At 31.4% G+C, this 13330-nt stretch overlaps 1 long non-coding RNA gene across 1 annotated transcript; it reads left to right on the top strand.

Annotated features, from left to right (window-relative positions):
* The first annotated feature begins 940 nt into the window (after positions 1 to 940).
* LOC111509836 (uncharacterized) lies at positions 941 to 3667 on the top strand. Its single transcript, XR_012467801.1, has 3 exons — positions 941 to 1826; positions 1925 to 2073; positions 3540 to 3667. It is a non-coding gene; the product is annotated as an uncharacterized lncRNA (long non-coding RNA).
* Positions 3668 to 13330: the final 9663 nt, after the last annotated feature.

Here is a 13330-nt window from a genome sequence, read left to right as displayed (position 1 = left end):
GCATTCTGGAAGCGTCTTGGCAGCTAGTGTTTAACGATGAATAACGCAGTGCGTCGTAATTGCAAACGGATTTTTGTTTTTTATCATTACTGTAAGACCAGAGCAAGAATCAAGGATAGCAGGAGAACCGTCCGTACAAAACCCCGCAAGCCGTTCCCACAAAGTCCATGTTTCTCCATATTGTCGCAACTCAGTTCTCGCTTGGCTGTTTACGAGAGGATTTTTATTTGCTGTTTCACCCATTCATCCCATTCATCCAAATAATAAAAGAACTCGTTTAAAACTTAATTAAATGTTTATTGTAAAAGAAACGGAAAAAATACTTTAAATAAACTCACACTCAAATGTTAATAAGAAAAAAATACATTAAGATAATCAAAAAACTTACATTATACTGCCACCCAGCAGGATTGAAGAAAAGGAGATGTGCTGCATTTTCTGAAGACCCAATCGATACGTAAACGAATGCTGTCTGTTGACTGTTAACTGTTAACTCTTATCTATTAACTATGGTCCATGATCTTGACCTCCCTCAATATTTATAAAGAATTATACGCTGACATTGCGACTTTGATCCGGTCACTGTACTGAGGTAAAATGCACAGCATGCAATCTGTGCCAAGTTTGCATATTTGGAGATTGTTTTATATTCCATATCCTGTGATCGGATCAATTTCGATGTCTATGAACTTGAAATATCAAAAGATGGAATTCTGAATACTGAGTGTTTTTGTGTTAAAATATTGAAGTGAGGTTGGAACATCTTTCGATTCATGTATTTACTCAAATGAATCTGAATCATTTCATGATTATTTTCTATATTTGACACATCTCCCCTCCACGTTAAAGCTGGCCCCCAGCTTTCTGGGTGGTAAGGAAAAACAAAAAAAAAACAAAAAAAAACAAATTAAAATCCAAATGAAAACTCACAATTCAATAAAAATATTTTGAATAATAAAAAAAAACAATGGGTTTAAAATATGATTATAAACATCAATTACAAACTACATGTCCTATAAAAGTTAGAAAAAACTATATTGTCCAATTGATTCTGCAACTATGAGTTCCCACACTTATATTGTCATAGTCCGGCACTGAACTTTGTCTGTCTTCGTGTCACTCCACCAATCTGTCCGCACAGCGTTCCGTGTCTTGGTTCTGACTTTGTTTTGGTTGACGGCTGCTCGGCTACCACAACTCAACTGGATGGAAACATTGGCAACGTAACAGTGGACTGAATTGGACTGTACTATAATTACGTATTACGTTGTGCTTTGCGTTTTCTCGTATTACCAGAACATGTTTTTCTGGTTTCTGTGAAATGTATCTGTCATTCTGTTCCATGCCTATTCTCTCAATTGTGTATAGAGAAGAAGATTTACGATTTGACATGACATATGACATACATATAATTTGATGAATATGTGAATATTTAGCGCCATTTTTCGTTCACTGAAGTGATTTTGATTTTACACTTTGAAATATATTTATATCTGTGTGTTCATCGTGTAATAGTGTGATCAAGTTATTAGCTGCCCAGGAATATAGAAATTACCCCTTCGAGAGCTTTTGGGAAACTTCAAACATCATCGTCTGTGGTTCTGTTGTGTCAGCATTTATGAAACTAGCGTTGTTTTCATAAATTACTTGCGAAATATTTTCTGTAGGCTGCTTGGGATTTGGATTATCCTGGTACTCAACGGTATGACGGTGATTCTGGATTGTTTTGAGTATTACAATTCTATTCACATATTATGTCTGTGGATACGGTCTGCCCACACGGGAACTGTTTATCAACTACTCAGAACAACTGGTAACGCAACAACGTAAGTATTTGTTTCTGGTTGAATATGGCACTAGTGACTGCGATATTCCTATAGTCCATTCATTTGAGCCATGATGATTCAACTTAATGTTTCCCTAGGTCATCGTGCTGTCTATGGTACGATCTGCTGAATGTCCTGGAGTGGAAAACCGTAACAGTGGTGATGGAGTAGTGGAGTAGTGACTGCCTCGAAGTGCCTTGGGGTGTGGTGTTGCCTCGATTGCATGAAACAAGAGAGAAATTCGGCAGTAAGTTCTTCCATGATATATTTTTATTCTTATAGCTAGGTTATGTTACTATTAAATTTGATAATAAAAAAAAAATCAACAGAAATCACTGCATTATATAGTTAACAATCATTTGACAGTTTAATCTAATTGGTTAGAGTACATATAATATACATTAAAGTTAATTTGATGATAAATAGCAAATAGCTTACAGACTTTCTTTTTCAACTTTGAAACATACTTTTTGATTTATGCTTGAGCATACTTTCAAAATCCATTGGTTCTTTATGACACACCCATTTCAACATCAATTTCTTTATGTACAATTTTTTTTTTACTGATTCCTTACAGTCTTTGTCACCTGCCTATTCAATTTTCACCTCATGTGATATACATTTCACTGAATAATAGGAAATTGAAAATAGCAATAGCAATTTATTTTCTTTTCAATGAAAATAAACAGCTATTGGAAATATTTATCGAAAACAACTACTTTCCTGGCTAGTACCAACGACGAATATTGAATTATATCTGATAAATATATATTAGAAAACACATGTAAATTGCATCTCTCAGATTTTGCATATATTATTATTATTCTCTTTATACTCTTTCACCTTTTTTCATAATTACCATGACGTAGTAACTTTCTACATCTTGAAACATCATATTTGTCTTTTCTTAAGACAACTTTCTGTGTCGTACTTTCTACAACATCGTACCTATTGTCTTTCCTCTGAAGACCTCATGTATGCGCATTTCATTTCATGCCTCATACAAAATTCATATTATTATCATCATCATTTCTCCTAAACACCTAGCACATTTTACACACCATTAAAATGAAAAATTTCATGCAGTTTTGGGAGCGTCCTCCACAGTCTGCCTTTTCATCTTGTGTGTATAGTCTACCTATATAAATGATTCTTCTTCAATACATAATCATCAATTCTCACCTTTTCAATATATCTATATGCTTCTTTTATTTCTCATAATATTACAAACTTCACTGTTTGTAGATCATCAGTCTGAGATGCTATTTCCTATTACTTTCCATATAAAATAAAAATAAAACCATGTGGTGACATTGAATTGTTTGTACTTCTTCTGGCAAGGGGTGTGTCAATAATGCATTCATTATTATTATGTTTCATTTCTTATGTGATTACTGCTTATTTTTCCTTAATTAATTGTATGTAAAATTGTATTTTTGAAAAACTAATTGCAACTGAAAAAATATTTTGTAACTGCATTTTTATTTAATTACTATTCTCTAATGTTTATATCCTAACTATTCTGGATTCTTTTTAATTTGAGTCAGAATATTCATTCATAAAACAATTCAGATTTCTGAAATTTTTTGTATAACACATACTTAACTAAATGAATTAATTTTTGTTTAATATTATATGTACTCTGAACATTTCTAACTACGAATTTTCATGAAGGATTACAAGCATTTATTAACAAATTTAATTTTGTTATAGGGGAGGCGCATAAGATTATGCAAAAAATACTGAGCAATAGTATTTGAGAACAAAATATTTTGTGAAAGAAAGGTAAGTATGTATGAAGTGTAACATTGCCATGTAAAACATGTTTTAATAAAATTTTTGAAGACCAGCATCTTTTATTACCTCTTGATATCAGTTTCGCAATAAATATTTATAGCAAATGAATTATTACTCTTCAAACTCAAAGAAAAAAGGTTTGAATATTTGGCGGTTATATTAAAATGAAACTATTTTCAGAATTTACTAAAATAGTAAATCTGAGGGATTTTTTAAAAATTTTACGTTGCGCTGTATCGAAAACAACATTACAAACCAATCAACAAGGGTTCATATTTATACCGTATGTCAAAAATGAGGATTTTTTCATGTTGGCGATCATGATGGCATTCCTTATCTTAACAGTTTTCAAAAAGGTAATAAAACTCAGAAATGGATTTTCTTGTGTCAATATTCTCATTGATTAAATTAAATGTATTGATTACTTAATGAGCTGACGTTGATGACTACTATAATTTTTTTTCGAGTCATTACCAATAAATTATTAAAGGATGATTGGGAACAAGGAATATCTTATGATACTATGATACACATTTCCAAGCTGATGAAACAGATATTGGTAGGTGTATCATTTATTTTTCAAAAAGTCAGATACATATGCAAAATTTCGAAATCATGTAATGGGTAATCGTACGGAGCTGGATGAACAAATATTCCATACGTTTAGCCAATCTCAACAGTACAGTTCCAAGCTGATGAAACAGATATTGGAAAATGTACCGCTCATACTTTCGAAATTTACAGACGATAAATGAAATTTTTTTTTTCAAATTATTCCATTGGCAATCTTAAGAAGCTGAATGAACAGATATTCTTTATGATTGCTCAACTTCAGTAATACTTTTCTTTCTAAGCTGATGAACAGTTATTAGAAAGTGTATTACTCATAATTTGAGGAGAAGGGAAACATGGAAAGTTGAATGAAATGATAGGTTGTATTTGGATTTAAAAAAAAATTGAAGCACAAGAACCAACTTATAACATATTCAAAACTAATCATCAAACTACCAAAAAAAACATTTATTTGAAGTATATTAAAAAGAAGGAAAAACTGTAATTTTACTGGATGAAACAGCTATTAAATTCTCTCATTATTGGAAAACAAAAGAAAAATACACTTTTCTGCTAATTATCACAACATATTTTCAAAACTTGAACAATTCAACTTTTTGTATCAGAAAATTAGGCCCATTATGAAGAATGAAGCCCCGAGAACGAGAGAGGCGCCTCCACCACGTGTCGCAACTCAGTTCTCGCTTGGCTGTTTACGAGAGGATTTTTATTTGCTGTTTCACCCATTCATCCCATTCATCCAAATAATAAAAGAACTCGTTTAAAACTTAATTAAATGTTTATTGTAAAAGAAACGGAAAAAATACTTTAAATAAACTCACACTCAAATGTTAATAAGAAAAAAATACATTAAGATAATCAAAAAACTTACATTATACTGCCACCCAGCAGGATTGAAGAAAAGGAGATGTGCTGCATTTTCTGAAGACCCAATCGATACGTAAACGAATGCTGTCTGTTGACTGTTAACTGTTAACTCTTATCTATTAACTATGGTCCATGATCTTGACCTCCCTCAATATTTATAAAGAATTATACGCTGACATTGCGACTTTGATCCGGTCACTGTACTGAGGTAAAATGCACAGCATGCAATCTGTGCCAAGTTTGCATATTTGGAGATTGTTTTATATTCCATATCCTGTGATCGGATCAATTTCGATGTCTATGAACTTGAAATATCAAAAGATGGAATTCTGAATACTGAGTGTTTTTGTGTTAAAATATTGAAGTGAGGTTGGAACATCTTTCGATTCATGTATTTACTCAAATGAATCTGAATCATTTCATGATTATTTTCTATATTTGACAATATATTGATTTATTGCATCCATAACATCTGCACCTTGCGACGTCGTTTCAATTTCTTTAGAACTCTTCTTGAGTAACTCTTCTTAAAACATTTTAGCGGCGGGTCGCATTGTATCGTGTCGACTCATCTAACATATTTTTTAGGATGGATCCGCGGACCGCTTGGGATGCTTCCAGAGACCAACAGTGGTCCGCGGATCACCGGTTAAGAACCACTGCTTCAGATGATTCGTTATTGGTTTTGCTGGAATGTTTCCATATGAAATTTACTCACTGATGATAGAACACTTCCTACTCTGAGACAGTCTAGCCGTTATTAAATAAATGTATTTGTCGATTTTCGGTTTATTGCTGGTTGGCATCTTCAGGGCTCATTAACCTGCTTCCAAACATCTCAATTGAGGCGAAGCATTTACTGAGTCATTAGAAATTATTTTGATTATTACCACTTTATAAGCACGTTGCTACAATTCTAATAATCTATGAACTGTTTGTTGGTACACACCTACGCCACACGTTGAATTGTTTCACATATACTTGACGTGCATTTTCTAAATGATAACTCATGCTCCCAGAATGTGTAACGCCCCGAGCCATCTAGATATATCGCAATGCATTAGCTTATCAAATAAAGTTTTATAAGCAATTACGAATTTGAGTTATGGCGTGTAGATAATGTGATAGAGAGGTAGATACGATCGCTTATAACTACCAAACAGGTACCAACGTACTTATCGATTACTTGTCCCATTGTGTAGAGGTCGCATTAATAGTTCATTAGAACTGTTAGTCTTGGAGATGTCTAATGAAATCATTTCAGCTTGATAATTTCGGAGTTTTAGAATTTTCAAAATTTTCAGTGTCTTTATCTTTATTCGGGTTTGAAGGCCGTCGTAGTTTGGAAATGCATCCCAACGTTTCGCCAGCACGAGTTTCTGGCTTCTTCAGAGGTTTATTCATCTTGATGATTCACCGATGACTGTGAATTGTTGAAATCTGTTCTGAAAAAAACTTTAAATCACATTCATTCATAGATTCAACAATGAATGCAATAGAAGATGAATAAAGTCAATTCTATACAAAATGACCCTATAAACAACATAACCAAGTCAACAACCACAAACTCAACAACCACCGACAGCATTCACAACTAACGTTATACCTTATATTACAGGACTATTTGAAAATATAAGACTAATTGGAAATAGATACTTTATTGAAACCTATTACAAAACAACAAATACACTGAGATATATACTCACAAATGCAAAACCCAAAACAGAGAAGAAACTTCAAAACCATTGAAAGTGCATGAGAATGAACATTGAGATAATATCAGGCATAGACAATTTACAGGATCTAAATTGTCAGAACACATTTTGAAATCAGACTATGAACAAGAAGTTGAACGAGACAAGACGAGAATGATTGCCAATGAACCCCACTCTAAGAGAAATGATCAGCGTATAGTCTTATATCTGGAGAGAAGTATATTCCAAATAGCTCCTTACAAATCAGAGGCGGAATTGCAACAGACTGATATCAGAAAACAATAATTGCTACATCGAATGTTGAAAATATTATCAAATCTTTGACATTCATCAAGTAGGTTTGAAAATAAAACGAATCAAAGAAAAAAACCACAAGATTCATTAGATTTTTTGCCAATACTGAAGACGAAGGCAAATTTTAGCCTCCAAAACTTCAAGATGAGATCTTTTTTGGTAGGTCAAATAAACAAGTACTGATAAATTCACTCCTGTAAGTATACAGTTGAAGGTGAAAAAACCACAAAAAAGTCGATAAATCAGGATAATTCACATGAATCAACCCTATTTTCGTTTTAAAGTTCCTTATTCTGAAAATTATACAATTATAATTAATCAATTCCTTTGAAGATTGTTGCCGCATATACTAATTATTATTATTATTACTTGCCACCATTATCTTGCTGACTGATAAAGGAAGTAAAAAATCGATTATATTATACTTGTTCCAGTGTACCCATTTTTTCGACTTATAAGGTATGGTGTACCTCAAGGTATCATGTTCAAACCAATGATCTTCGATATAATCACAAAAAACAACATGCCGCATACTGAAAACTCGTTTTTATCTTGTTTCACTTGATAAAATATATTTCTAAATCAGTCTCAATTATGCTGTAGAGAATCAATCGAGTTTTTTAGGTATTTAGTGAGCTCATCTTAGGGATGAAGTATATTTGATTTCTCAGCAGAATATCTTTCCTGAAATCATGTTCATCATCTGGTCGTTGTGTAGCATTGAAGAAATCCAGGCCTATTTCAAATCTAAGTGAAAAAACTCATTTTGTGACAATTTCAGTTCAGAAAAGCACCCATAATTTTCCATATCAAGAATTTTCACTGAAAAATATGTTGTTTGTGAATTTAAATTATATCGAAATTCGCAACTGCAATCATCCAGTCTGATAAAAATATTTCATTTTTCTCTTTATATTAGAAACTGGCCTCAGTTATTAGCTGAAATATAAATTTACTATTTCTACACCAATTCATTCAAATTTTTCATAGCTATTAAGATTTGTTTTATATTTCTTCAGTAATTCAATTACCTAATGAATTTTCTTGGTGGTTACATAAATAAAACATTGAAATAGATACCAATATCAAGTTATGTGAAATTAACAATATAATCATAAAATCACAGCTCAGCTGAAGTTTTCCTTCGTCAAAAAAATTTTAGTATTAAATTTACATTTCAATCTTCCCAAAGTTTATCTTTTTCATATGATAATCTCTTTCTTCAGGAAATAATTAGTATTTGATCGAATAATAGTATTCTTGTACAAGATTTATTTCAATGACCTGGTGGCCATTGTAAATTATCATGCAATGTTATTTCATTAAAATTTATTTTGTATGTTGTTTTCAATTGGAATCATTATCATTTCGAAATTTAAAAACACCTAGTATCGTCTTCCTACTTCAACTGTTAACTTTTCTTTTCTATTTTACAATATCTCTCGTAAAATTCATTACACCACGTACAAGCTAATAAACTCCGCTTTTCTTGTAATTTTTGTATTCATTTCTTTAGTTTTTGTATTTCTCAATAATTAGATTTGTAAGAGAATCTTTCAATAAACTATATATATATAGTTAACGAAAACGAAATTTCCAGCCTAATCAACAAAACAGTATTTTCAGAAAAAAGTTCCAACAAAATTTTTACGTGATTACTTGAATTGACATACCTTTTTTGTTTGTGAGTCGAATTGGAATGAATAAAACACTGAATGTTTAGCGAAACTCACCACAAAACATACTTGAAAACCGCACCCAGATAGGTGGAGTCGTTTTTGAGGTTACCAGTCACAAACACAGACAGAAGTTCTAAAAATCATTGTTTTGGGTTCTATTGCGACGAAAAAGACCCTCAATAATAGTTTCTCTCAGATATCTTTTTTGTACAGACAGTGATCAATTACCCTTTTTATAAGTAGCGATTATAGAGATCATGGTATCAGACTTTGAAGATTCTTTTTTCTATTGAAATTAATAATATGTTTTATAATTGAGTTATAATTGTAAACCACTAGAGACTTAATTATACTTTTTATTTGACAATGTATTTGTGACTAGTTTCATAAATATAACCCGGTTACAAATTTAATTGTTATTGAATCTAATATTCCGAATAAAACTTGAATCATTGCAATTTTGGAAACTACAACACATATAAATTTCACTCTCACCTAATCTTTAATTCCAAGAATCAAACATTCCCAATTTTTTTCTTGGCCATTTAATGTCTCTACACTCTATAGTCTTGATTTTCATTCATCACATCAGTCTAGTCGGTACTTCCTCATTCACGGCTTTCATCAATGAGGAACGTCGCTACAATCTCTCCTTTAGCGAGAGGTATCAAAAATCAGCTGTTGACATTTTTTCGAGACACAAAAGAGTCGAATCGTTGCCCGGCCAAGATCTGGTCCATCCAGGTCTGTTCCCGGAGGATCGCAGCTGCAAAATGGATTCCGACAGGTGACGTGGGACCCACAGGACCTGCACTTTTACAATAAAGAGCGTATGTGGTCATGTCAAAAGGGCATGTGCAACATATACCTCGGAATCGTAACGGATTTTCAACATATGGGACTTTTTGTGCACAAGAGTAGGTAGTTATTAGTGTTTGGGGATTATGGTTGAGGTTGATATTGACGTAGAAATATTGGTAATAACTGAATGAACTCATATTGTAGCAATACACATAATTTTCATTTTTGTGTGACTCATTTCGCAATAATAGAGAATTCAATACATCTACTTTTCAAGAAGATATGTGATGAAACTAACACGAAGCTCAATAGAAAACCATGATATTGAGTATTCAAGTAATACCTAAGGATGACATTTCAACAGTTTACAATATGAACTCTATAGCTTCTTCAAGCGAGTCCTGTACAGTACTGAAAAATACGCCTGAAGAAATTATTTTACAGTGAAATGAATTTCTTTTTTAAAAAGATGTAATGAAATCAATACAGAAATTGATGAAAATCAATTATATCAAATTATAAGTAGAGATTTCAATAATTCACAATACGTGAGTTCAGGTGAACTTGGTACAGTACTGAAAAATACGCGTGAAGAAACTTTTGAACAGTGAAATTAATCTACTTCTCAAGAAGATATGTGATGAATTTAACACAAAACTTGATGAAAATTAATGATATTGAGTATTAAGAGTAGATTTCAACAGTTCACAATCCGTAAACGATACGTTTTTCAGGTAGGTTTAGTACAGTACTGAAAAATACGCCTAAAAAAACTTCTGTACAGAAAAATTAATATACTTTTCAAGAAGATATGAGATTAAATTAATAAAAAACTTGATGAAAATCCATGGCATTAGGTATTTGAGTAATATTTCAAGGTGCGATTTCAACAGTTAACGATACGTGAACAATATCTTCTTCAGGCAAGTTTAGTACAGTACGGAAAAATATTCCTGAAAAAGCTTCTATAGAGTGAAATGAATCAAATTTTCAAGAAGATATGCGATGAAATTAACAGAGAACTTGATGGAAACTCATAGTATTAAGTATTTGAGTAATATTTCAAGTAAAAATTTCAACAGTTACGTGAACAATATCTTCTTCAGGCGAGTTTAGAATAGTACTGAAAAATACGCCTGATAGAACTTCTGTATAGTAAAATGAATCTACTTTTCAAGAAGATATGTGATGAAGTCAACAGAGAATTCGATGGGAATTCATGATATTAAGTATTTGAGTAATACTTCAAAGTGTGATTACAATAGTTCACAATACGTGCACATTACCTTCTTCAGAAGATTTTAGTGCAGTACTCTATAGTGGAATACGTGTTGTTTATCATAGATTTTCATCAAAAATTTATTTTCATTTATTATTTTTAAAATTAGAAGAAAAATTTTGAGAGGAATTGAAAACAAATTTTATTATCACATGTAAATGATGGCGTATCGAAAGGTGTGTTTTAAAAAAATAACAAAAATGGTGGGAAACCGAGAAAAAACAAGTGAAATAAAAAAAAGTAAATGATGTAACCGAATAGTGTTAGAGGAAAAACTAGAAAAGCGGACGTGGTAACTAACCCATTAAGAAGAAACAAGAAAAGACCGAAATTAATGGGTAAGGGAGATCAAACACTAAAAATATTAGAAGGGAATAGAGAAAATTCGAAAATTGTGACAAACTTCAACTTCCAGTTCAACAACGAAAGATAAAACGGCTCAGAAATAATGAAAGGAAAAGAAGGAATTGTGCAGAATCTGATATTGGACTTTTCATCGTGTTATTTTCATTGCTGTCTTCTCACGTTACTCCGATTTTTTTGTATAAACTAGTCAAAAAGATAAATGTATATACATTTGAAGAAGTTTAAATAAATGAATGAATTGCAGAAGAAATATGCAAATGAGAAATTAACTTGAAAAATCAATTTAGTCTAGTGATAGTAACAAGAAATGTAGCCATTACTCGTAAAAATTAAGTTTGTCAACGCCAATAGACAAAATGGCAATTTTTTGTGAGTACACCTTTTCATCACTTATGATAGAAATATCACAAAAGGAGATATTTTTGTGAAGGATGTATCGAATTAGAATAATATTATCAAATTTCAATGCAAGAAGTAACCAAAAAAGCATTTAAAAATATTTCCCATTTTTTCAATCCCATATAGTTGCGTGACATGAAGCTACTTGAGTTTCTTATCATTTTTCTTTCATCATCAGATGGCGACCTTTTGAAAAATAACAATTTCTTTGTAACTAACGTTACTGCAGTTTCGTCCTATATGGACATTTTACTTACTTATTGTACAATATGTATTGTATAAGTTTTTACTTACTTATTATACAATAAGTATTGTATAAGTTTGAAAATGTTCGTATAGGACGAAACTGCAGTAACGTTAGCTACAAATAAAAGTGGTAAAAAAACATAGAAAGTTTCATTTCTCATATCTTTCATTTAGGAACAAACAGAAAGTTTTCAACGAATTCACATAGTAAATGTTATAAAATGATAATGATAACTTTGGTTTGAATAATTTTTTCCAAAAATTCATCCACAGCGAATGTGGTTCGTTTCTCTTCTGAAGGGAAACTTGTTGACAACATTACAAATAAGTTACAAATTATTATTATTTTTCCAAGCCTGTTTATGGTAAGACGTGGTGTCGCAGTTTCAAATAATGTAGTCACACTCGAACAGAAACGGTTATTGTTTTCCACAGTCTAGTTACGAACAAGTTTTATATAGATTTGCATTGTTTTATTATCGAAATTTATTGAATGAAATTCACGGTATTGTTCTGCTACGTTTTTTGTTCGATTATTTGCTACATACTGAATATCGAAATGAGTGTAGGCTGCAGCTGTTGTATTATATAATTGCTTTGATGTTCGATGCATATGTAACGATCTTTGATTGTCTTTTGTCCTTGTCATTGGTGTTATTAAAACGTTACAGGCCATTGTGAGACTGGATTTGTATACCTGATAATATGCATATTGGGACTCCTTAACAGGTTCTCTTGGCATTGTGAAAAGTAGAACTATTCAAATATTCATAACTGAAACATTTCAATTGAATTCAAACTTCAATTAAATAAAAAAAGCTCTGATTTCCTTCACAAAAAAATACTGTTCAATATTTACTAAATTTCCTATTAAAAAACTTCTCTATATTTTTTCTATTAGTTTCTCGATGTTTTAAGCTTTTCACAATCTGAAAATTCTAGATCAACAGAGAATATGCTCAACTATAGGTAATATAGATTTTATTGATATATAATGAAATGAATTAACATATTCTAAATCGAGGCGTTTTATGTCAAAAATCTTCGGTTTTTGTTATAATTTATTTTATGAAAAATGAGGATTCAGACTATGTTTTTATACCACTTTCTATTTGTAACTGACATTACTGTAGTTTTGTCCTAGAAGAACATTCTCAAACGAATATACGATGATCTTCTATCACGTAGTATTTTATATGCAATATTAATAAATATTATTTGCTGACTGATTCAGAGGTTTATATTAGGTACGCAGTAACTTTACATATGAAAAATGAAATTACAAATGAAAGTTTACAAATTTTGAACCTGTTGAGCACGGTGTTCCACAAGGTTCGATACTTGGGCCCCTGTTCTTTGTTATTTATGTTAATGACATATGTAATTTCATGTCTTCCTATAAGTACATTCTCTATGCAAATGAAATAACTTTGATATATAGTGATCAATCATCTAACATTCCACAAGTAATGGAAGGAGTTGAAAATC

Source organism: Leptinotarsa decemlineata, unplaced genomic scaffold, assembly GCF_025532065.1.
Source record: "Leptinotarsa decemlineata unplaced genomic scaffold, Ldec_3_MD MMD2_tig00026354_RagTag_RagTag, whole genome shotgun sequence".
Lineage (NCBI taxonomy): Eukaryota > Metazoa > Arthropoda > Insecta > Coleoptera > Chrysomelidae > Leptinotarsa > Leptinotarsa decemlineata.
The sequence above is the reverse complement of the archived record's forward strand: the minus strand, read 5'-3'. Positions and strand labels throughout refer to the sequence as shown.